At 40.6% G+C, this 23,290-nt stretch overlaps 1 protein-coding gene across 13 annotated transcripts in view; it reads right to left on the bottom strand.

The window, feature by feature from the left end:
- Nucleotides 1-23,290, bottom strand: part of SS18 (SS18 subunit of BAF chromatin remodeling complex) — a 92,756-nt gene that overhangs the window by 51,462 nt on the left and 18,004 nt on the right. The window lies entirely within an intron of this gene.

The following is a 23,290-nucleotide window of genomic DNA, read 5'->3' as shown; positions in this document are numbered from 1 at the left end:
TGGGGCCGGCGCTGTGGTACAGCGGGTTAATACCCTGGCCTGGGCCGGCACCGCGGCTCACTAGGCTAATCCTCCACCTTGCGGCACCGGCACACAGGGTTCTAGTCCCGGTCGGGGCACCGGATTCTGTCCTGGTTGCCCCTCTTCCAGGCCAGCTCTCTGCTATGGCCCGGGAGTGCAGTGGAGGATGGCCCAAGTACTTGGGCCCTGCACCCTATGGAAGACCAGGAAAAGCACCTGGCTCCTGCCTTCGGATCACCGCGGTGCGCCTGCCGCAGCGCGCCAGCCGTGGCGGCCATTAGAGGGTGAACCAACAGCAAAGGGAGACATTTCTCTCTGTCTCTCTCTCACTGTCCACTCTGCCTGTCCAAAAAAAAAAAAAAAAAAAAAAAAATACCCTGGCCTGAAGCGCTGGCATCCCATATAGGTGCCGGTTCTAGTCCCGGCCGGCTGCTCCACTTCCAATCCAGCTCTCTGCTATGGCCGGGGAAAGCAGCAGAAGATGGCCCAAGTCCTTAGGGCCCTGCACTTGCGTGTGACACCTGGAAGACGCTCCTGGCTCCTGATCGGCGCAGCTCCGGCCATTGCAGCCAATTGGGGAGTGAAACATTGGTTGGAAGATCTCTCTCTCCCTCTCTCTCTCTCTGCCTCTCTCCTCTCTCTCTATGTAACTCTTTCAAATAAATTAATTAATTAAAAAAAATACAAAACACTGATGAACCAGACTTCATTTAAATTAGAAACTTTGTTCAGACAATATTAAAAAAGAAAATTAAAAGGCAATTTTCAAATTAGGAGATGATATGTGCAATACACTCATATATAGTTCAACAATAAAGAAATCCTATAAATCAATTTTAAAAACAAACAGAAAAGGAACATCAGAAAACTTTTTGTGATGACAGTATTGTCTAGGTATCTGGACTGCAGTGATACTTAAATGAATTGTCAACATATATATATCTACAGACTTCAAATGAGTAAATGTTACTTTACCTACTTCAAATGTCATTCCTTTTTTTTTATTTTTTATTTTTCTGTTTTCAAATGTCATTTCCTTCCATGACCACCAGAAAATCTTCCCATGATCACAGGATAATCAGGCCCCCACTACCTTTCTCCCGTGGTCCAAGTGCAACACTTAATCCTTTTTTATTCATTTTTATTTTTATTTTTTGACAGGCAGAATTAGACAGTGAGAGAGAGACAGAGAGAAAGGTCTTCCTTTGCTGTTGGTTCACCCCCCAAATGGCCCCTACGGCAGGCGCACTGTGCTGATCCGAAGCCAGGAGCCAGGTGCTTCCTCCTGGTCTCCCATGCAGGTGCAGAGCTCAAGTACTTGGGCCATCCTCCACAGCACTCCCGGGCCACAGCAGAGAGCTGGCCTGGAAGAGGGGCAACCAGGACAAAATCCGGAGCCCCGACCATGAATAGAACCCGGGGTGCCAGTGCCACAGGGGGAGGATTAGCCTAGTTAGCCGTGGCGCTGGCCCCAGGTACAACACTTATGACAGCTGTAATTTCAAATGTGTTTGTGTGATTACTTAATGTTTGTCTTCCCCACTATATCTTAAGTTCTGCAAGTGTTGGGTCCATCATTATATTTGCTTATTACCGGAACTTTCAATCATCTAGTATCAACAGATGTACTAAAATATTATTTTGTAATTATAAGCCTTTCAAAATCAAATTAGGAACAAGTATCTGTCAACTTTCATCAGTTTTTTTAATTGTCAAAATTGCCTACTCCACCTTTCACATCACTACTTGGAAGTCACAGGCATCAATCACTAATACGGTCCTACCCTCAAATTGCTTTATCCAGAGCCTTAAGTATGGCAATTCCATCTCTCCAGCTGCTCTGCCAAAAACCATCTCTAACATCTTTTTCATCACCTGCCACCTACAATTTTTATCATACCCTTTGAGTTCCATCTTTAAAACAGACCCCAAAAATGGCTACCTATACTACCACTTCTTCTACCACCATGTAGATGCAGCCATCATAGCATCTCTGGGGTTATTACAACAGCCTGCTAACTGGATTCTCTGCTTTAATCCATGCTCCTATATAGTATATTTTCAACACAGTAGTCAGAATGAGCTTGTTAAAACACATTATTCATTCTCTTAAAATCTTCCAACAGCTTCCAATGTTAAAGGCAAATTCCTTACAATAGCATATGAGACTCTATACGACCTGTCCATACCATCTCTGCCCCTCATTTACTGTGTTCCAGTCATGATGAACTTCATGCCCTCTCACCTCTTTTCCTCTGCATGAAACACTAATTCTCAAGTCTTATCTTACTCAAATGTCATCTTCTCAATGCACCTACCTGATCACTCCATTTCATATTGCAAATTGCAGCCCCAGCTTCCTAATAATTTCCCTGCTTTATTGTTTTCCTTTCCATACCTCTTAACATCTTTCAACCTGCTCTATGATCTACTTACTTTTTCTACCTGCCATGTCTGACAGAACATAAAATCCAAGAGAGCGGCCGACATTGTGTCACAGTGGGTTAAACTGCAGACTGTGACACCAGCATGCCATATGAGCTTCAGTTCAAGTCATGATCCAGTTTCCTACTAATATGCCTAAGAAAGCAGCAAAAGATGCCTTAAGTACTTGGTCCCCTGCCACACATATGGGAGACCTGGATGGAGTTCTACCTTCCTGGCTTCAGCCTGGTCTAGACCTGGCCATTGCAGCCATCTGAGGAGTGAATCAGCATATAGAGAATCTATCTGTGTGTCTCAGTCTCTCTCAAGTTATTCTGTCTTTCAAATAAATAAATCCTAAAAAAAGGAGAAACCTGAGGAGTATATATTAAGAAATATTTCAAAAGTACCTAATAAGTTCTACATAACATATAGTGGATATTAAATATTTGGTAATTAATGAGTTAATTTTAAATGATTGATCATAAAATAAAAAACTTAAATTATTTTCAATATTTCTTTTGAATATAAATGTACCACAAAATATATTTTTTATTTAATAATCCTTCTGTGTAACTATAATGAACATAACTGTTGTTAATACAGTTCCCCACAAGGAGGCACTAAAATGACACAGAAATAAATGACATTAAAGTATTCAAAATATATACATATCAGTATTTTTATTTGCTCTGTTTTTATATCACTATTTTGATAACACTTTCTCACACTGTTAAAGAACTAACTTCTATACACACAGACAAAAAACTTCTTTACATACAAACAAAAGCACCTGATTAGTCAACCAAGACCTGATCCAAAAACCCCACTGATACCATACTTGCCTTACTTCCTTATCCTCAGTTTCCCAAAAATAAGGTTGACACATACCTGAAACATTTTAGGAATGTTCCCTCTATTCTTTATTCATTCCCACAGGAAATACAAGGATGCCTTCAGGGGTAGCCTTGCATTTATGCAGACTTCAGGCTCTACCAGACTTTAATAATCTCATCAATTGTCATCATCATGTCATCTTGACCCCAACAGAGACAACAGAATCTAGTCTTACCATAAAACTTGATCAGCTGAACTTGCATAATTAATATTCTCCACCTATTTTCACAGTATGATAGTTCTCCAAATTTCCTAAGGCCTTAGGAATTAGAATGTTTACCTACTAGCTGTATTCTCCCCCGTTTTAGTACAAGTTTCCTCTTTAAATTCTATTCCATGAAACAGCAAGCATTCCTAACAAATCCAATAGTACACCTTATCTCAGTTCTGAAATACAAGGTCTACTCAACCCTGATGTTAATCACTAAACACTCAGTAGGATTTCCTATAAATGTGAATAGAAAGTAATTGCTTTATTCTTCTTAGAATAGGGGAATTTGCAGGAATATATTTCAATATTAAAAAAAATAATAAAAGCAAAACTAGGGGGCAAACCCTGTGGCACAGCAGGTTAAAGCCCTGGCCTGCAGGGCTGGCATCCCATATGGTCACTGGTTCAAGTCCCAGCTGCTCCACTTCCAATCCAGCTCCCTGCCTGGGAAAGCAGTGGAGGATGGCCCAAATCCTTGGACCACTGTACCCATGTGGGGGACCCAGAAAAAGCTCCTGGCTCCTGGCTCTGGATCAGCTTATCTCTGGCCATTGCAGCCATTTTGGGGAGTCAATCAAGATGATGAACGATCTCTGTCTCTACCTCTCTCTAACTCTTTCAAATAAAATAAATCTCTAAAAAAAACAAAAGAAAGAAATCGGTACCCTATGTGGGCGCTGGTTTAAATCCCAGCTGGTACACACTTCCAATCCAGTTCTCTGCCAATGTGCCTGGGACAATAGCAAAAGATGACCCAAGGACTTGGGCCCTGCACCCACGGAGGAGACCAGGAGGAAGCTCCTGGCTCCAGGTTCTGGTCTGGCCAAGCCTGGGCCATTATGACCATTTGGAAAGTAAACCAGCAAATGCAATATCTCTCTCGCCTTCTCTGTAACTCTGCCTTTCAAATAAGTAAAATAAACCTTATTTTTTAAATTGTACTAATAATAATGCTGCTAAGAAAAGGAAGATACTAGGAAACTTCAAGAGGTTCATAGAAAATGGAATTTAAAGGTGAGTTTATTTTGGTACAAAAATTTCAAAATCATGCAGTTTTTTTCACAATGTACACTTTCCATAAACTTCTTGAATTCCTTCTACATGCACAGATTTCAAAAATTTTGCATAAAAATAAACTTATCTCTTAATTCCACTTTCCCACAAACCAGTAAAGTACCCTTATGTGTTTAATCTTATATTTATTTTGTAAATACTTTTATATAATACCAGTTTGTTTAAATTATGGAAAGTAATATGTGCTCATTACCAAAAAACAAAAACAAAACAAAACAAAACAAAACCTGGAAACAGGACAAATGAGAATCATTGTGAAAGCCTGGCATGCATAACTTCAAAACAAATTTTTTTTCAAAGATTTATTTGAGGCAGAGGCAGAGGCAGAGAGAGAGAGAGAGAGAGAGTAAGAGAGAGAGAGTGAGTTAGTTCTTCCATCTGCTGGTTCATTCCCCAGATGGCCGCAACAGCCAAAGCTGAGCCGATCCGAAGCTGGAGCCAAGAGTTTCTTCCAGGTATCCTATGCAGGTGCAGGGGCCCAAAGACTAGGGCCATCTTCTACTATTTTCCCAGGCCATAGCAGAGAGCTGGATCTGAAGTGGAGCGGCCGAGACATGAACTGGTGCCCACATAAGATGCTGGCACTGTAGGCAGCGGCTTTACCACAATGCTATGCCATAATGCCAAAAGCATTTTTAAAAATCACATTCATATATGCATTTTTTTTAAAGTAGGGCCACACCATTCTAGCAGTTAAGAGGCCCACGTCCCACATCAAAATGCCTGGGATCAATTCCCGGTTCCAGATCCTAACTCCATCTTGTTGCTAATGCAGACCACAGGAAGCAGAGGTGATGGCTCAAGTATTGGGTTCCTGCCACCCATGTGGAACACCTGGATAGCATCACAGATCCTAGTTTCAACTTCTGACCTGGCCCAGCCATTGTGGACATTAGGAAAGTTAACCAGTGGATGGGAGCTCTATATTTTCTATCTTTATCTCTCAAATAAATATTTTCTTTAAAAAGTGCAGAATTCAACTGAACAGCTGAAACAGCTTTTAACTCATCCTCAATACTGACTTTTTTTTTTTTTTTTTTTTGGCTAACATAAAAAATTCTTTGAGGGACCTGTGCTGTGGCACAGAGGGTTAATACCCTGGCCTGGCCTATATGGGTGCCGGTTGAAGACCTGGCTACTCCACTTCCAATCCAGCTCTCTGCTATGGCCTGGGAAAGCAGTAGAAGATGGCCCAAGTCCTTGGGCCCCTGCACCGAATGGGAGACCTGGAAGAAGCTCCTGGCTCCTAGCTTCGGTTTGGCGCAGCTCCTGCAGTTGTGGCCAACTGGGGAGTGAACCAGCGGATGGAAAACCTCTCTCTTTCTCTGCCTCTCCTCTCTGTGTAACTCTTCCAAATAAATAAATCTTTTTAAAAAATGCTTTGATAAATAGCTTTGAATAGATACTTTTGTGTACATTTGTAAATAATTACAAATTCCTTAATTTCCAATATTTAGGTTAATGTTAGTGGTTTCCTTCTTATAGTCCCAATAAAGTCTTCCTTACCTTCAAGATCAGATACGTATTGATGTTTTTAATTTTTACTGAATCTCATCAAAATAATCACTTCAAAGACATTTCTTCTCCTTTTTAGTTTTAAAACATCTTAATTAGGCATGTTTTATTGTACATCATCATTCCAAATGAAAGAGACAAAGTCTTGGTTGGAGACCACGCTGAGGCATATAGGTTTAAGTCTGATAACCACCACATTTCTGCCAAAAAGAACTAAATATACTACTCTCTCGGGACACAAAATATGAAAATAAAGAATGTGGACAATTTTTTTTCTGCAAGAAACAACAGAGAGGAAGAGGGAAAATGAGTTTTATCCATATGTTGAGAAGCCTGTTGAGTATCAAAATGGGTATGTCTACTGGAAGCTAGGTTCACTTATCACACTCAAGAAGATTCCTATTTCGGAACCATCAGTGGATCCTGAAGTCAAGAATACAGAAAACCAGGAAATGGATGAAATGTCACAGGAATGACTGTGTAAGGTGAGAAAATGTTCAAGAATGGAACATCAACATTTGATAGGCACATTGAAGATGAGTTGAGCAGCCAAAGTAAAAAGAAAATCATCACAAATGCAAGGAATAAGTTTCAAAGGAAAACAGCATTATCATACTTACCAAATAGACAACATTATCATGTTTAACAAACACTTAAAACATTATTCAAATGATGTCAACATTTAAGCAAAGTTCTTTACATTACTTTAAATGAGAATATAAACTTTCATTTTCTAGAAAATTTAATAAAAAAATAAGGTACTGAACAGTGCACATAGCAAGGTTCTATTTGAATGGGAAAGGCATTTATACTTGCTTTTATTTGCACAAAAAGCAGGTGCAAGACAGAAATGGGAGTAGGTTTTTAATATGGTTTTCTGCAGTTTTTAATGGTCTAACATCAATGTATCATCTATGCTAAAAATGCAGTTAGAAGCTATATATTGCTCTTCTTCAAAATGTTTCATTGCTCTAGATACATAACTCTTCACATCTTGGATCACATCTATAAAAAGCAAATTCTAGGGGCCGGCACTGTGGCACAGCAGGTTAAAGCCCTGGCCTGAAGCACCAGCATCCCATATGGGCGCCAGTTCAAGTCCCGGCTGCTTCTCTTCCGATCCAGCTCTCTGCTACGGCCTGGGATAGCAGTAGAAGATGGCCTAAGTCCTTGGGCCCCTGCACCCATGTGGGAGACCCAGAAGAAGCTCCTGGCTCCTGGCTTCAGATCGGCGCAGCTCCGGCCACTGCGGCCATCTGGGGAATGAACCAGCAGATGGAAGACCTCTCTCTCTGTCTCTGCCTCTCTCTGTAACTCTTTCAAAATAAATAAAATAAATCTTTAAAAAAAAAAAAAAAAAAAAAGCAAATGCTATAGTCTCGAATTTTAGTCAGTGAAGTACCTTAACAATGCTTTGCCAGGCAGGGCCTGTGTTGAACCAAAATTAATCCATTATCATTTTTACCGAAGCTTGTGGAAGTTATAGTTAAGTGATGCCAAGGGCTGCCCAGAACATCAAGTGTGACATCACCAAAAAAGTACAACTCAGGACATGAAAAAATATATAAAATGCAAGCTATATAATGTAAATATTTTTACTAAGAGTTCATATTTTATTCTTTGTATAAAACATTAAATAAAAATAAATTATGAGTATATTTAATAAACTCAATATTCAGGAAGTATATAATTGGCTAAACTGGAAATTTCTTTGGTTTGGATAGTTTTGATGTTCCCCAAAGGTTCATGTGCTGTGAGTTTTCTCACCTGAGTGGTGATGTTGAGCTGAGGGAACCCTTAAGAGAAGGGGCCTCGTAGGAGGTAGTTAGGTCACTGGGGATATCATCCTTCAGAACAGATTGATGTAGTTCTTGCAGGATAGCCAGTTTTCACAAGAGCAGGTTGTTAGAAAAAGAGCAAGTCCAGCTAGCAAATCCCTCTAGCTTCCTGTCTCACCATGTGATCTTTCCCCCTCAAAAGTGCTCCCATTATGATGCCATCCACCATATTGTGATATAGCCAGAAGGCCCTTACCAGAGCCCAGCAGACACTGGTGCACGGCTCTTGAATCTCCAGCACTGTGAGTCAAGCAATCTTTTTTTAAAAAATAAAGTACTCAGCTTTGGGTACTGTTGTACAACAGAAAACAGAGGAAGGCAGAAATATTTTAAAATGAGTTCGATGAAAAGAAAAGAAGTTCTAATTGGCTTTAAGTCACCTTTTTAATATCAAAATATGGTTTTATGTACTAAATAAATAGTACCACTTTGGGTCTCTAGTCTCCCTTGTATTTTACATCTATTCAGTAACTGAGTCTTAGAAGCATACTCCATATACTACTGAATCGATACCTCTTTCTTTTATAATTCCAAATTGCATACTACCTTCACCTTCATCATCAATATTTACTGAGTACGTCTTACATACCATTCACTGTGGACTGTTATAAGTCTCATTATATAATTCTCATTATAGTATTATCTTTCTCACACTGTAAAAATGATTCATGGTACCCAACATCAAATAAAGTTGATTCTGCAGGAATGTAAATTGTATTTTTCTGAAGTTTTCTACCTCCTCAGAACATCACTGGATACTCCATTTGAAAAACATGGAAGGTTCTCAGTCCCTAACTGAACAGTAGAATCTCTTGAAAAGGTTTTTTTTTTTTTTTTTTTTTAATATTTATTTACTTGAAAGGCAGAGTTACAGAGAGAGAGAGAAACAGAGAGAGATCTTCCATCCAATGGTTTACTCCCCAAATGGCTGCAATGACCAGGCAAGACCAGACCAAAGCCAGGAGCCAGGAACTTCTTCCAGGTCTCCCATTGCTTCCCCAGGCACATTAGCAGGGAGCTGGATCAGAATTGGAGCAGTCAGGACTGGAACCAGCATCCATATGGGTTGCTGGCATCACAGGCATGGCTTTACTCATTATGCCACAATGCTGGTCCCTTGAAAAGATTTTAAAACACACTGACATAAAGCACAGTAAGGTGACTACAAATCACAATAGTATATATTTTATACTTAACTAGAAGAGGGAATGGCATTATGGCACAGTGGGTTAAGCTGCAGCTGCAATGCCAGCATCCCGTATGGGCAAGAATTAAGTCCTTGCTGCTCTAGATCCCTGCTAATTCGCCTGGGAGAGCAGCAGAAGATGGACCAAGTACATGGACCCCTGTCACCCAAGCAGGAGATACAGATGAAGCTCCTGGCTCCTGACTTCAGCCTGGCCCAGCCTTGGCCATTGTTTTGTTTTTGTTGTTGTTGTTGTTGTTTTTGACAAGCAGAGTGGACAATGAGAGAGAGAGACAGAGAGAAAGGTCTTCCTTTGCCGTTGGTTCACCCTCCAATGGCCACAGTGGCCGGCGCGCTGCGGCCGGCACACTGCACTGATCCGATGGCAGGAGCCAGGTGCTTCTCCTGGTCTCCCACGGGGTGCAGGGCCCAAGGACTTGGGCCATCCTCCACTGCCTTCCCAGGCCACAGCAGAGAGCTGGCCTGGAAGAGGGGCAACCAGGACAGAATCCGGCGCCCCGACCAGGACTAGAACCTGGTGTGCTGGCGCCGCAAGGTGGAAGATTAGCCTAGTGAGCCGTGGCACCGGCCAGCCTTGGCCAGCCTTGGCCATTGTGGCCATTTAAGGAAACAATCAGTGGATGGAAGCTAGCTCGCTCGCTCACTCGCTATCACTTTCAAGTAAAAATAAATAACTCTCGGGGGGGGGGGGGGGGGACTAGGAGAGTTTTAACGTTCCCAACACAAATAAATAAATGTTTAAGAACATACTTAGAACCCCAACTTGATAACTCTATATATACATATATATATACACACACACACACAAACTCAAATTATCACATGGTACCCCATAAATTTATACAATTATTTTATGTCAAATAAAAAATGTTTTTTCTTGACCAAAAACAAACCACTGGGACAGAGTCCTCATTCTAGATTTAAAAAGTTCTCGGCTGGCGCCACGGCTCACTAGGCTAATCCTCCGCCTTGCAGCGCTGGCACACCGGGTTCTAGTCCCGGTCGGGGCACCGGATTCTGTCCCGGTTGCTCCTCTTCCAGTCCAGCTCTCTGCTGTGGCCCGGGAGGGCAGTGGAGGATGGCCCAAGTGCTTGGGCCCTGCACCCGCATGGAGACCAGGAAAAGCACCTGGCTCCTGGCTTCGGATCAGCGTGATGCGCTGGCCGCAGCGGCCATTAGAGGGTGAACCAACGGCAAAGGAAGACCTTTCTCTCTCTCTCTGTCCACTCTGCCTGTCAAAAAAAAAAAAAAAAAAGTTCTCTAGATGCCTCTAAAGTACACTAAACAATAAATGAGACTACATGATTATCAGGATTTATTCCAACTCTATAAAATTTCTGATTCTACAGAAGTACGTTCAAACTTCACGCCTTAAAATAAACCACAATAGAAAGACTAATTTCTCCCCAACTTGTACACAAAAAAATTAATGAAATATTCTCAATTTAAATTGTTTTCTTCTAATTTTTTACTAAATAAATGGTGCTTACCACTTGTTGTATGCTAATACTAGGAGATGATGAAAATAAATTTGTAATAAATGATATGAGGCTAAAATTTAAAAAATGCAATTTCTTTACAATGTTTGAGAAGGAAAGATCTGTCCATATAAAAGTCACATTTTCTGCTGGCAAAACTGTTCCTGGATCACATGATGATGATAATTATTTCAACAGTTCTTTTCAGAGAGAAAATACCAACTTTGAGGACTATTATTCAAATGATGACTCCAAATTTGACCAAGGGAGACAGGATTCTATGTACCTTCACTAAACAGAACCACAGTGTAGGCTTTTGGCACAGTGGTTAAGATGTCACTTGGGACACTGGCACCCCATATCTGAATGCCTGGTTTCAAGTCCAAGCTCTACCTGGACTCAAATTCCACTTTGACTCTAATCTGATTCTAGTTTCCTGCTAAAATACACTATTATAACACACTTTTTTTTCATATTCAAAAATCTCAAACTACAGTTGGAAACTACTCACCTTTCCTATTTCACCTGCAATCCATCTGCTTACCTATCAGCAGATTTTTATTCCTTCTCCAGCTTCACTTTTATTGGTTCAACTCATTGTCAGATATACTTATTTCTATGAGGATACACCATTTTATTTAAGATTTATTTTATTTACTTAAAAGGCAGTGTTAGAGAGAAAGACAGAGAGAGAAATCTTCCATTGGCTGGTTTAACCCTGAATGGTCACAATGGTTAGGGTTAGGCCAGACTGAAAGCAAGAGCCAACAGCTTCATCCAGGTCTCCTACATGGGTGCAGGGGCCCAAGGACTTGGGCCATCCTCCCACTGCTTTCTCAGGTGCATCAGCAGGATCTAGATCAAAAGTGGAGAAGCTGGGACTTAAACCAGCGCCCACATGGGATGCCAGCATCACAGGTGGCAGCTTTACCTACTACGCCACAATGCTAGCCCCTTGATATACTACGTCTAGTCTTCTTAAATCCTTTATTACTCAGCTATTCATACTGGTATTTTTAATGAAAACTTGAACATGCATTTTAAATTAAATTTCGACAAATATTAAGATGCAAAAATTTGATTTTACGGTACCAAATGTCAGTATCTATATTAACTAGTAAAATATGATTTAAAAAAAATAAGGTGAGGTGGACATTTGACATGGCAGGTTAAGATGCCACTTGGACACCTGCATCCTCTATCAAAGTCCCTGGGTTCAAGTCTGGCTCCATTACTGATTCCATAATCCTGATAATGGGCAGCAGGTGATGGCTCAGGTACATAAGACCCTACAACCCATGTGTGAGATCCAGGTTAAATTCTGGGCTCCTGGCTTCAGACTAACCCAGCTCTAGCTGTTGGGGGTATCTGGGGAGTGAAGGAGTGGATGGAAGATCTCTGTCTCTGTCTCTTTGTCTTTCAAATAAATAATTTCTTAAAAAGTTATGGTCTGGGGACAGGCATTGTAGCACAGTGGGTTCAACTGCCACCAGCAACGATCCATCCCAAATGGGTACCAGTCTGAGTCCTGGCTGCTCCACTTCCAATTCAGCTCCCTGCTAATGTGTTTGGAAAAGCAGCAAAAGATGGCCCACATGCTGGGGACCCTGCACCCATGTGGAAGACCTAGATGAAGTTTCTGGCTTCGGCCTGGCCAACCCATTGCAGCCATCTGGAGAGTGAGCCAGCGGATAAAATGTCTCTCTTTCTCTCCCTCTCTGTAAACTCTACCTTTCAAATAAATACATAAATCTTCAAAAAAGTTAATTTAAAAAGTAAAAGTTATAGTCCATGTAGTTTAATGGAGAACAATCAAGCATATAAATTTATAAGAAAAAAGAAAAGATTACCCATACAAAAATGTTCTCTTCTCCATCACCACTGACCTATTTGAGAAGCCCTACCATAATGAGATACTGGTTTTGGTGAGTACATGATGTGAACCTATCATATTTTTCAGGCATGTTAGAGTAGTCACAGTTACTTATATTACCATGGCTATAGTAAACTAAGTTCTTAACATGCCATTTAAACTTATAGTTTAGTCTCTCCAAAAGTAAACCTATTCATTTAACTTTTTTAAAACTTAACACATATTTACAGCACTAACATTAGGCAACAAATAAAAATTAGTAAAGCATTCATTTCCGTAACAATATAGTTATAAGACAACCAAACCAATACGGACTGTAAAATTTACTTTCAAGTTCTGTGAAGACCAAACCTGGGGGGCGGAGCCAAGATGGCGGAATAGTGAGGGCGCGCACCGATAGTCCGGGAAAATTTAGTTTAATAAAAGCGGAGTTACGGTAGCCTCAGAAAAAGGATCAGGAAAAAATTGCAGAGGAAACTCTTCCGGAGCTATTCGCTGTGACTCAGAGGACCTACTGGGAGAGCAGGGTCGCCCACCACGCGGAAGCCAAACCGCAGGAGCCGCAGAGTCTGAGAGCCAGTGCTGGAAGGGGAGTCGATGTGACACAGACATCAGCGGGGAGAGGAGGGACGCCCAGGGCTCCGAGTCCACACATCGGCGCTGGAAACGGAGGTGAGCTCAGTAACCGGAGACATTGGCGGGGAAACGGCGGACAGAAATTTAGAGGGAAGCGGGCATTGAAGCGGGAAAGTTCAACAGACTGACCACAGGAGAGAAGGAAAAATTAATAAATAAATAAATAAAAAGGTGGGGGCGTACTGGTACAGACAAGTTCCACTCTCCGCCAACCTTGCAAAGGTGAGCAAGAGACAAAGAGCTGGGATATACATAATAAAAGGGGAGAGTTAAGGCTACAATTCAGTAGCCTAGGCAACCCAGTGGGAGTCCCCAGGAGAAACTGAGCCTGCACAGACTCTTTGAGTAGAAGCCAGATCGACAAGGAAACAGCAGATTTAATCGACACTATTGCCCAAATGGATCTAACAGATATCTACAGAACTTTCAATCCTACATCTAAAGACTTTACATTCTTCTCAGCAGTGCATGGAACCTTCTCTAGGATTGATCACATACTAGGTCATAAAGCAAGTCTCAGCAAATTTAAAAGAATTAGAATCATACCATGCAGCTTCTCAGACCACAGTGGAATGAAGCTGGAAATTAGCAACTCAGGAAACCCCAGAAAGTATGCAAACACATGGAGACTGAACAACATGCTCCTGAATGAACACTGGGTCATTCAAGAAATCAAAAGAGAAATCAGAAACTTTCTGGAAGTAAATGAGGATAACAACACAACATATCAAAACTTATGGGATACGGCAAAAGCAGTATTGAGAGGCAAGTTTATAGCAATAGGGGCCTACATCAAGAAATTGGAAAGGCACCAAATAAATGAGCTTTCAGCGCATCTCAAGGACCTGGAAAATTTGCAGCAAACCAGACCCAAAGCTAGTAGGAGAAGAGAAATAATTAAAATCAGAGAAGAAATTAACAGGATTGAATAAAAAAAAAAAAAACATTACAAAAAATCAGCTTAGCGAAGAGCTGGTTTTTTGAAAAAATAAACAAAATTGACACCCCATTGGCCCAACTAACTAAAAAAAGAAGAGAAAAGACCCAAATCAATAAAATAGGAGATGAAAAAGGAAACTTAACAATAGACACCACAGAAATAAAAAGAATCATCAGAAATTACTACAAGGACTTGTATGCCAGCAAACAGGGAAACCTATCAGAAATGGATAGATTCCTGGACACATGCAATCTACCTAAATTGAACCATGAAGACATAGAAAACCTAAACAGACCCATAACTGAAACAGAAATTGAAACCGTAATAAAGGCCCTCCCAACAAAGAAAAGCCCAGGACCAGATGGATTCACTGCTGAATTCTACCAGACATTTAAAGAAGAACTGATTCCATTTCTTCTCAAACTATTTAGAACAATCAAAAAAGATGGAATCCTCCCAAATTCTTTCTATAAAGTCAGCATCACCTTAATCCCTAAGCCAGAGAAAGATGCAGCACTGAAAGAAAATTATAGACCAATATCCCTGATGAACATAGACGCAAAAATCCTCAATAAAATTCTCGCCAATAGAATACAACAACACATCAGGAAAATCATCCACCCAGACCAAGTGGGATTTATCCCTGGTATGCAGGGATGGTTCAACATTCACAAATCAATGTGATTCACCACATTAACAGACTGCAGAAGAAAAACCATATGATTATCTCAATACATGCAGAGAAAGCATTCGATAAGATTCAACACCCTTTCATGATGAAAACTCTAAGCAAATTGGGTATAGAAGGAACATTCCTCCATATAATCAAAGCAATTTATGAAAAGCCCACAGCCAGCATCCTATTGAATGGGGAAAAGTTGGAAGCATTTCCACTGAGATCTGGCACCAGACAAGGATGCCCACTCTCACCACTGCTATTTAACATAGTTCTGGAAGTTTTAGCCAGAGCCATCAGACAAGAAAAAGAAATTAAAGGAATACAAATTGAGAAGGAAGAAGTCAAACTATCCCTCTTTGCAGACGATATGATTCTTTACTTAGGGGATCCAAAGAACTCTACTAGGAGACTATTGGAACTCATAGAAGAGTTTGGCAAAGTGGCAGGATATAAAATCAATGCACAAAAATCAACAGCCTTTGTATACACAAGCAATGCCATGGCTGAGAAAGAACTGCTAAGATCAATCCCATTCACAATAGCTACAAAAACAATCCAATACCTTGGAATAAACTTAACCAAGGACGTTAAAGATCTCTACAATGAGAATTACAAAATCTTAAAGAAAGAAATAGAAGAGGATACCAAAAAATGGAAAAATCTTCCATGCTCATGGATTGGAAGAATCAACATCATCAAAATGTCCATTCTCCCAAAAGCAATTTATACATTCAATGCAATCCCAATCAGATACCAAAGACATTCTTCTCAGATCTAGAAAAAATGATGCTGAAATTCATATGGAGGCACAAGAGACCTCGAATAGCTAAAGCAATCTTGTACAACAAAAACAAAGCCGGAGACATCACAATACCAGATTTCAGGACATACTACAGGGCAGTTGTAATCAAAATAGCATGGTACTGGTACAGAAACAGATGGATAGACCAATGGAACAGAATTGAAACACCAGAAATCAACCCAAACATCTACAGCCAACTTATATTTGATCAAGGATCTAAAACCAATTCCTGGAGCAAGGACAGTCTATTCAATAAATGGTGCTGGGAAAACTGGACTTCCACATGCAGAAGCATGAAGCAAAACCCCTACCTTACACCTTACACAAAAATCCACTCAATGTGGATTAAAGACCTAAATCTACGACCTGACACCATCAAGTTATTGGAGAACATTGGAGAAACCCTTCAAGATATTGGCACAGGCAAAGAATTTCTGGAAAAGACCTGGGAGGCACAGGCAGTCAAAGCCAAAATCAACTATTGGGATTGCATCAAATTGAGAAGTTTCTGTACTGCAAAAGAAACAGTCAGGAGAGTGAAGAGACAACCGACAGAATGGGAAAAAATATTTGCAAACTATGTAACAGATAAAGGGTTAATAACCAGAATCTACAAAGAGATCAAGAAACTCCACAACAACAAAACAAAAAACCCACTTAAGAGATGGGCCAAGGACCTCAATAGACATTTTTCAAAAGAGGAAATCCAAATGGCCAACAGGCACATGAAAAAATGCTCAAGGTCACTAGCAATCAGGGAAATGCAAATCAAAACCACAATGAGGTTTCACCTCACCCCGGTTAGAAAGGCTCACATACAGAAATCTACCAACAACAGATGCTGGCGAGGACGTGGGGAAAAAGGGACACTAACCCACTGTTGGTGGGAATGCAAACTGGTCAAGCCACTATGGAAGTCAGTCTGGAGATTCCTCAGAAACCTGAATATAACCCTACCGTTCGACCCAGCCATCCCACTCCTTGGAATTTACCCAAAGGAGTTTAAATTGATAAAGAAAAAAGCGGTCTGCACCCTAATGTTTATTGCAGCACAATTCACAATAGCCAAGACCTGGAACCAACCTAAATGCCCATCAACGGTAGACTGGATAAAGAAATTATGGGATATGTACTCTTTAGAATACTATACTGCAGTAAGAAACAACAAAATCCAGTCATTTGCAACAAAATGGAGGAATCTGGAACACATCATGCTGAGTGAAATAAGCCAGTCCCAAAGGGACAAATACCATATGTTCTCCCTGATTGGTGACAACTGACTGAACACCAAAAAGGAAACCTGTTGAAGTAAAATGGACACTATGAGGAACGGTGACTTGATCAGCCCTCACCCTGACTGTTAATGAACAACTTAATACATTATCCCTCTTAGTAGTTTTTTTTTGTCTGCTCTACTTAATATGACTGGTTTAATTCTGTAATTAATACACAGTTATTCTTAAGTGTTGAAATTTAACTGAAATGTGATCCCTGTTAAACATAAGAGTGGGAATAAGAGAGGGAAGAGATGTACAATTTGGGACATGCTCAGGCTGACTTGCCCCAAATGGCAGAGTTAGAAACATAGCAGGGGACTCCAATTCAATCCCATCAAGGTGGCATGTACCAATGCCATCTCACTAGTCCAAGTGATCAATTTCAGTTCACAATTGACCATAATGAAAGGACTAAGAGTCAAAGGGAGCACATAAACAAGTCTAGTACCTGCTAATACTAACCGATAGAATAAATAAAGGGGAGAGTGATACAACATGGGAAGCAAGATACTCAGCAGACTCATAGAATGGCTGATGTCCTAAACAGCACTCTGACCTCAGAATCAGCCCTTAAGGCATTCTGATCTGGCTGAAAAAGCCCATGAGAGTATTATAAGCATGGAAGGCCAAGACATTCTGGCAAAAAAAAAAAACCTAAATGAAAGATCTCTGTGAGTGAGATCCCAGTGGAAAGAACAGGTCTTCAAAGAAGAAGGTACCTTTCTCTGAAGGGAGGAGAGAACCTCCACTTTGACTATGACCTTGTCTAAACAAGATAAGAGTCGGAGAACTCAAAAGGCTTCCATAGCCTTGGAAACTCATGACTGGAGCATGGGGAGATTAGTGAGGCCATAAACAAGAATGTCAATTTGTAAAGTCAACAACAGGAGTCACTGTGCACTTACTCCTCATGTAGGATCTCTGTCTTTAATGTGCTGTATATTGAGACTTAATGCTATAATGAGTACTCAAACAGTATATTTCACTTTGTGTTTCTATGGGGGTGCATACTAAACTGATCTTCTGAGAAAGAAGAAGAAGAAGAAGAAGAAGAAGAAGAAGAAGCAGAAGAAGCAGAAGAAGCAGAAGAAGAAGCAGAAGAAGCAGAAGAAGAAGCAGAAGAAGAAGCAGAAGAAGAAGCAGAAGAAGCAGAAGAAGAAGCAGAAGAAGAAGCAGAAGCAGAAGCAGAAGCAGAAGAAGCAGAAGCAGAAGAAGAAGCAGAAGCAGAAGAAGAAGCAGAAGAAGCAGAAGAAGCAGAAGAAGAAGAAGAAGCAGAAGCAGAAGAAGAAGAAGAAGAAGAAGAAGCAGAAGAAGAAGAAGAAGCAGAAGAAGAAGAAGAAGCAGAAGAAGAAGCAGCAGAAGAAGAAGAAGCAGAAGAAGAAGAAGAAGCAGCAGCAGAAGAAGAAGCAGCAGAAGAAGAAGAAGCAGCAGAAGAAGCAGCAGCAGCAGAAGAAGAAGCAGCAGAAGCAGAAGCAGCAGCAGCAGAAGAAGCAGCAGCAGCAGAAGAAGCAGCAGCAGAAGAAGAAGCAGCAGCAGAAGAAGAAGCAGCAGCAGAAGAAGAAGCAGCAGAAGAAGAAGCAGCAGCAGCAGCAGAAGAAGAAGAAGCAGCAGCAGCAGAAGAAGAAGAAGAAGAAGAAGAAGAAGAAGAAGCAGAAGAAGCAGAAGAAGCAGAAGAAGAAGAAGAAGAAGAAGAAGAAGAAGAAGAAGCAGAAGAAGAAGAAGAAGCAGAAGAAGAAGAAGAAGCAGAAGAAGAAGAAGCAGCAGAAGAAGAAGAAGCAGCAGAAGAAGCAGCAGCAGCAGAAGAAGCAGCAGCAGCAGAAGAAGCAGCAGCAGCAGAAGAAGCAGCAGCAGAAGAAGAAGCAGCAGCAGAAGAAGAAGCAGCAGAAGAAGAAGCAGCAGCAGCAGCAGAAGAAGAAGCAGCAGCAGCAGCAGCAGCAGCAGAAGAAGAAGAAGAAGAAGAAGAAGCAGAAGAAGCAGAAGAAGAAGAAGAAGCAGAAGCAGAAGAAGAAGAAGAAGAAGAAGCAGAAGAAGAAGAAGAAGCAGAAGAAGAAGAAGAAGCAGAAGAAGAAGAAGCAGCAGAAGAAGAAGAAGCAGCAGAAGAAGCAGCAGCAGCAGAAGAAGCAGCAGCAGAAGAAGAAGCAGCAGCAGAAGAAGAAGCAGCAGCAGAAGAAGAAGCAGCAGCAGAAGAAGAAGCAGCAGCAGAAGAAGCAGCAGCAGCAGAAGAAGAAGAAGCAGCAGCAGCAGCAGCAGAAGAAGAAGAAGAAGAAGAAGAAGAAGAAGCAGAAGAAGCAGAAGAAGCAGAAGAAGCAGAAGAAGCAGAAGAAGAAGCAGAAGAAGAAGCAGAAGAAGAAGAAGAAGAAGAAGAAGAAGCAGAAGCAGAAGCAGCAGAAGCAGAAGAAGCAGCAGAAGCAGCAGAAGCAGCAGAAGAAGCAGCAGAAGAAGAAGCAGCAGAAGAAGCAGCAGAAGAAGAAGCAGCAGAAGAAGAAGAAGCAGCAGAAGAAGAAGCAGCAGCAGAAGAAGAAGCAGCAGCAGAAGAAGAAGAAGCAGCAGAAGAAGAAGCAGCAGAAGAAGAAGAAGCAGCAGCAGAAGAAGCAGCAGCAGCAGAAGAAGAAGCAGCAGAAGAAGAAGCAGCAGAAGCAGAAGCAGCAGAAGCAGAAGCAGAAGCAGAAGCAGAAGCAGAAGCAGCAGAAGCAGCAGCAGCAGCAGCAGCAGCAGCAGCAGAAGAAGAAGAAGAAGAAGAAGAAGAAATTATCAACTCCCAACTTGACTCTCACTGGGATTAAACATGACAATAGGTCTGATCTGATTTCATCATCATTTAAAAAAAAATCATCTATTATTTTTCACTTTATGTTTCTGTGTGGGAGCAAACTGCTGAAATCCTTACTTAATGTATACTAAGCTGATCTTCTGTATATAAAGAGAATCGAAAATGAATCTTGATGTGAATGGAAGGGGAGAGGGAGTGGGAGAGGGGAGGGTTGCAGGTGGGAGGGACGTTATGGGGGGGAAGCCATTGTAATCCATAAGCCATACTTTGGAAATTTATATTCATTAAATAAAAGTTAAAAAAAAAAAAAACCTAAGAGTAAATAAGTGAGATCTTTATTTCCATTCTATCCTAACAGCAACACTACCTGATAGCATAAGGCACATAATTTTCTTTTAGTAGGGCAAGGGTTCAAAGTTCAAGGCCACCATTTACTAACTACAAGTCCCTAGACAAGTAAATTAATCCATCTGAGACTCCATTTCCTCAACCACAGAATGGTACTAATATCTTACAGGTTTCTAAAGATAAAAAAGTATTTAAAGAATCCAACACACAGCAGTCATACTCCAAGTGCTAGTTATTTCCTCAAAGAATCAATCATATTTCAGAAGCCATAAAAGCAATTAGTATTCTCTGAACAACAAAACAGAACTCAACTAGATCCACAAGTAACGAGAGATGAGATCATTCAAACAACTCTCCACCAAAGATAACAAAAAAGCCAGATAATTTTTTAAAAAATATGATAAGAAAGAATAAAGTAACAAAGTATAAAAAAAAAAAAAGATTAAGACAAGATTCAGGAAAAGAAAAAGAATCCAGAAAGGACAGCTCCAACTTGGGAGGTCTATTTGCTACGAGTATGTTGGCCTATCCGGAAAGCCAGATGAAAGCTGAGAAGGTGCCTATCCACAGGTAAGAAGGGCAACAGCCCAAAGACCACTAAGGGCAGGAGACCTGATAAATCAGGCATAAGGAAGAACCACATGTTTAACAAACCTTATATGCTCTATATACCAAATTTAATTCATTTGGGGACACCAAGAAAAATCTCAAATCTCTGAAATGCAATTAAAGTGATCCCAGACATTCGGCAGAAGGAAATGACAAATGCTCCCCGCAAGATAATATTACCCTATGTAGCAAATTATTTCTATAGCAATTACCCCAAATAACTTCTGGTTCAAAACCAAGATAATCAGATATATAAGAAAGCAACACAACAAGAATGACAAACAGTAGACAGGAGACAACTGAAACAGATCTGTAAGAACTCCAAATGTTGGAATTCTCAGACAGACTTTAAAATAACAATGGCTTGCCCTTAAATTTTCAACAGATTAATGGGTGGATAAAGACATATATGTACAGTAGCATCTAGCTGTTGGATATGTACCTTTGTCTGTATAAGTCTCAGGACTTTCAGGATATTAAAAAATTTTCCTAATACTGAGCGTGGGAGGGGATGGGGGTCACCATTCACTATGTTCACATTTTCAATAGACAGCAGAAAATATTTTTTTTAAATGGCAGAGTTGATTTGAAAAAGAACTAAACAGAAATTCTAGGAGTAGACATTTAGTTTAGTGGTTAAGACTCTACTTGGGATACCCACATCCCATATGGAATGCCCAACTTTTTCTCCAGATTCCAGCTTCATGCTAATCCACGCTGTGGGAAGCACTGGTAGAAGCTTAAGTAGTTGGGTTCCTGCCACCACTTGAGTGATGGGCATTAAGTTTCAGGCTTCTGGCTGTGGCCTACTCCAGATCTAGCTGTTGTGGGCATTTGGAGAATAAACCAACAGATAGATCTCTGCCTCTGAGAGAGAGAGAGAGAGAGAGAGAGAGAGAGAGAGAGAGAGAGAGAGAGAGAGGCCTACTCTGTGTCTCTACCTTTCAAATAAATAAAATTTAAAAATTTAATTAAAAAAGTAAATTCTAGAACTAAAAACAAAATTTATAGACACTAAGAACTCAATGAATAGGCCTAACAGATTAAGGCTACAGAAGAGGGAGTTGAAAAATCAGTCAGAAAAAAATATGCCTGGTGTCCAGAGTTGTGGTGCAGTGGGTTAAGGCTGTATCTGCAATGCCAGCATCTCTTGTCTGAGTACCTGTTGAATCCTGGCTTCTCTGCTTCCAAAACAGTTCCCTGCTAATGTGCCTGGGAAAGCAGCAGAAGATGGCCCAAGTGCTTAGCCCCTGCCACCCAAGTGGGAAACCCAGATGGAGTTCCAGGTTTCTGGCTTTTGCCTGGCCTAGCCTCAATGGTTGTGGGCACTTAGGGAGTGAAGATGGAAGACCTCTTTCTCTTTCTGTCTCTCCCTTTCTCTGTCACTCTGCCTTTCAAATAAATAAAACAAACCTTTTAAAAATGTCTAGAATAGAATGCTGGGAAAAATATAAAGGAATTAACAGATAAAATAAAGCTACAAAACATACCATAAGCTTAACTGGGGTCGTACAGAAGAGAAAATAATTATCTGCTTGAAGTAACTATGACAGACTGTCCCCATCCGATAGAAGACATCAATTGACAGATATCAGAAATCTCTATAGCAAACAGGGTAAATAAAAAGAAATCCATACCTGGACATTTTAAGTGAATGTCCCAATTAAAAGAATGCCAAAGATGGGACCTGCATTGTGTCTCAGTGGGTTAAGCTGCCACCTGCCATAATGCCGGCATCCCATACAGATGTCAGCTCAAGTTCCGGCTGCTCCACTTCTGATCCAGCTCCCTGCTAATACAGCTAGGAAAGCAGTGGAAGATGGCCCACGTCCTTGGACCCCTGCACCCACATTGGAGACCAGGATGGAGTTTCAGGCTCCTGGCTTCAACCTGGCCCATCCCTGGCTGTTGCAGCCTAGCCAACTGGGGAGTGAATCAGAAGATGGGAGATCTCTCTCTCTCTTTATCTCTCTCTCTCGTCTTTTCTGCTCTCTCTAAACTCTAGCTTTCAATAAATAAATAAATCTTAAGAAACAAAAAATGCCAAAAAATGAAAACCATACAAAATATTATTTACCAACAATGCAATGAAGCCAGAAATGAAAATAAAATCTTCATGTTTGCAATATAAAAATATATTTATTAACCGATGCATGAAGAAACAAATAAAAGCAGAAATTAGGAAATATTTGGAACTCAATAAATATGAACACACTACATACATATCAGAACTATGACTAGAGGGTAATGTATGCTCTTAACTGCATATATTACAATGGAAGGCTGAAAATCATAGAGGCAAGCATTCATCTCAAAATTCATAAAAAGCATAGCAAAATATGTAGGTAAGTAAAAGGAAGTAATAAGTAAAAGGAAGAAAACAATAAAGCTCAGAAATTAACCATGAACAAAAACATGCAGTAGTCCACAAATTGTGGTCCTCAAGATCCTTGGGTGGGCCCCACAGTTAAAACTATTTCCATAATAACACTAAGGTGATGGTACATTTTAAGCCATGTTGACACTTACAATGATGATGCAAAAGCAATTTAGTTTATAACCGTTAAGCATTAAAATTGTACACTGTCTTTTAAATATTCTGTGACAAAATGGGGTAACAATAAACATTATCTGCTGTAAACCAAAACATGCTGGTTGAATTAAGCATTGTTTTCATGTTCATGGAACCTT

Source organism: Oryctolagus cuniculus, chromosome 10 (assembly GCF_051225735.1).
Source record: "Oryctolagus cuniculus isolate XC-2025 breed Fujian yellow rabbit chromosome 10, ASM5122573v1, whole genome shotgun sequence".
Lineage (NCBI taxonomy): Eukaryota > Metazoa > Chordata > Mammalia > Lagomorpha > Leporidae > Oryctolagus > Oryctolagus cuniculus.
The sequence above is the reverse complement of the archived record's forward strand: the minus strand, read 5'-3'. Positions and strand labels throughout refer to the sequence as shown.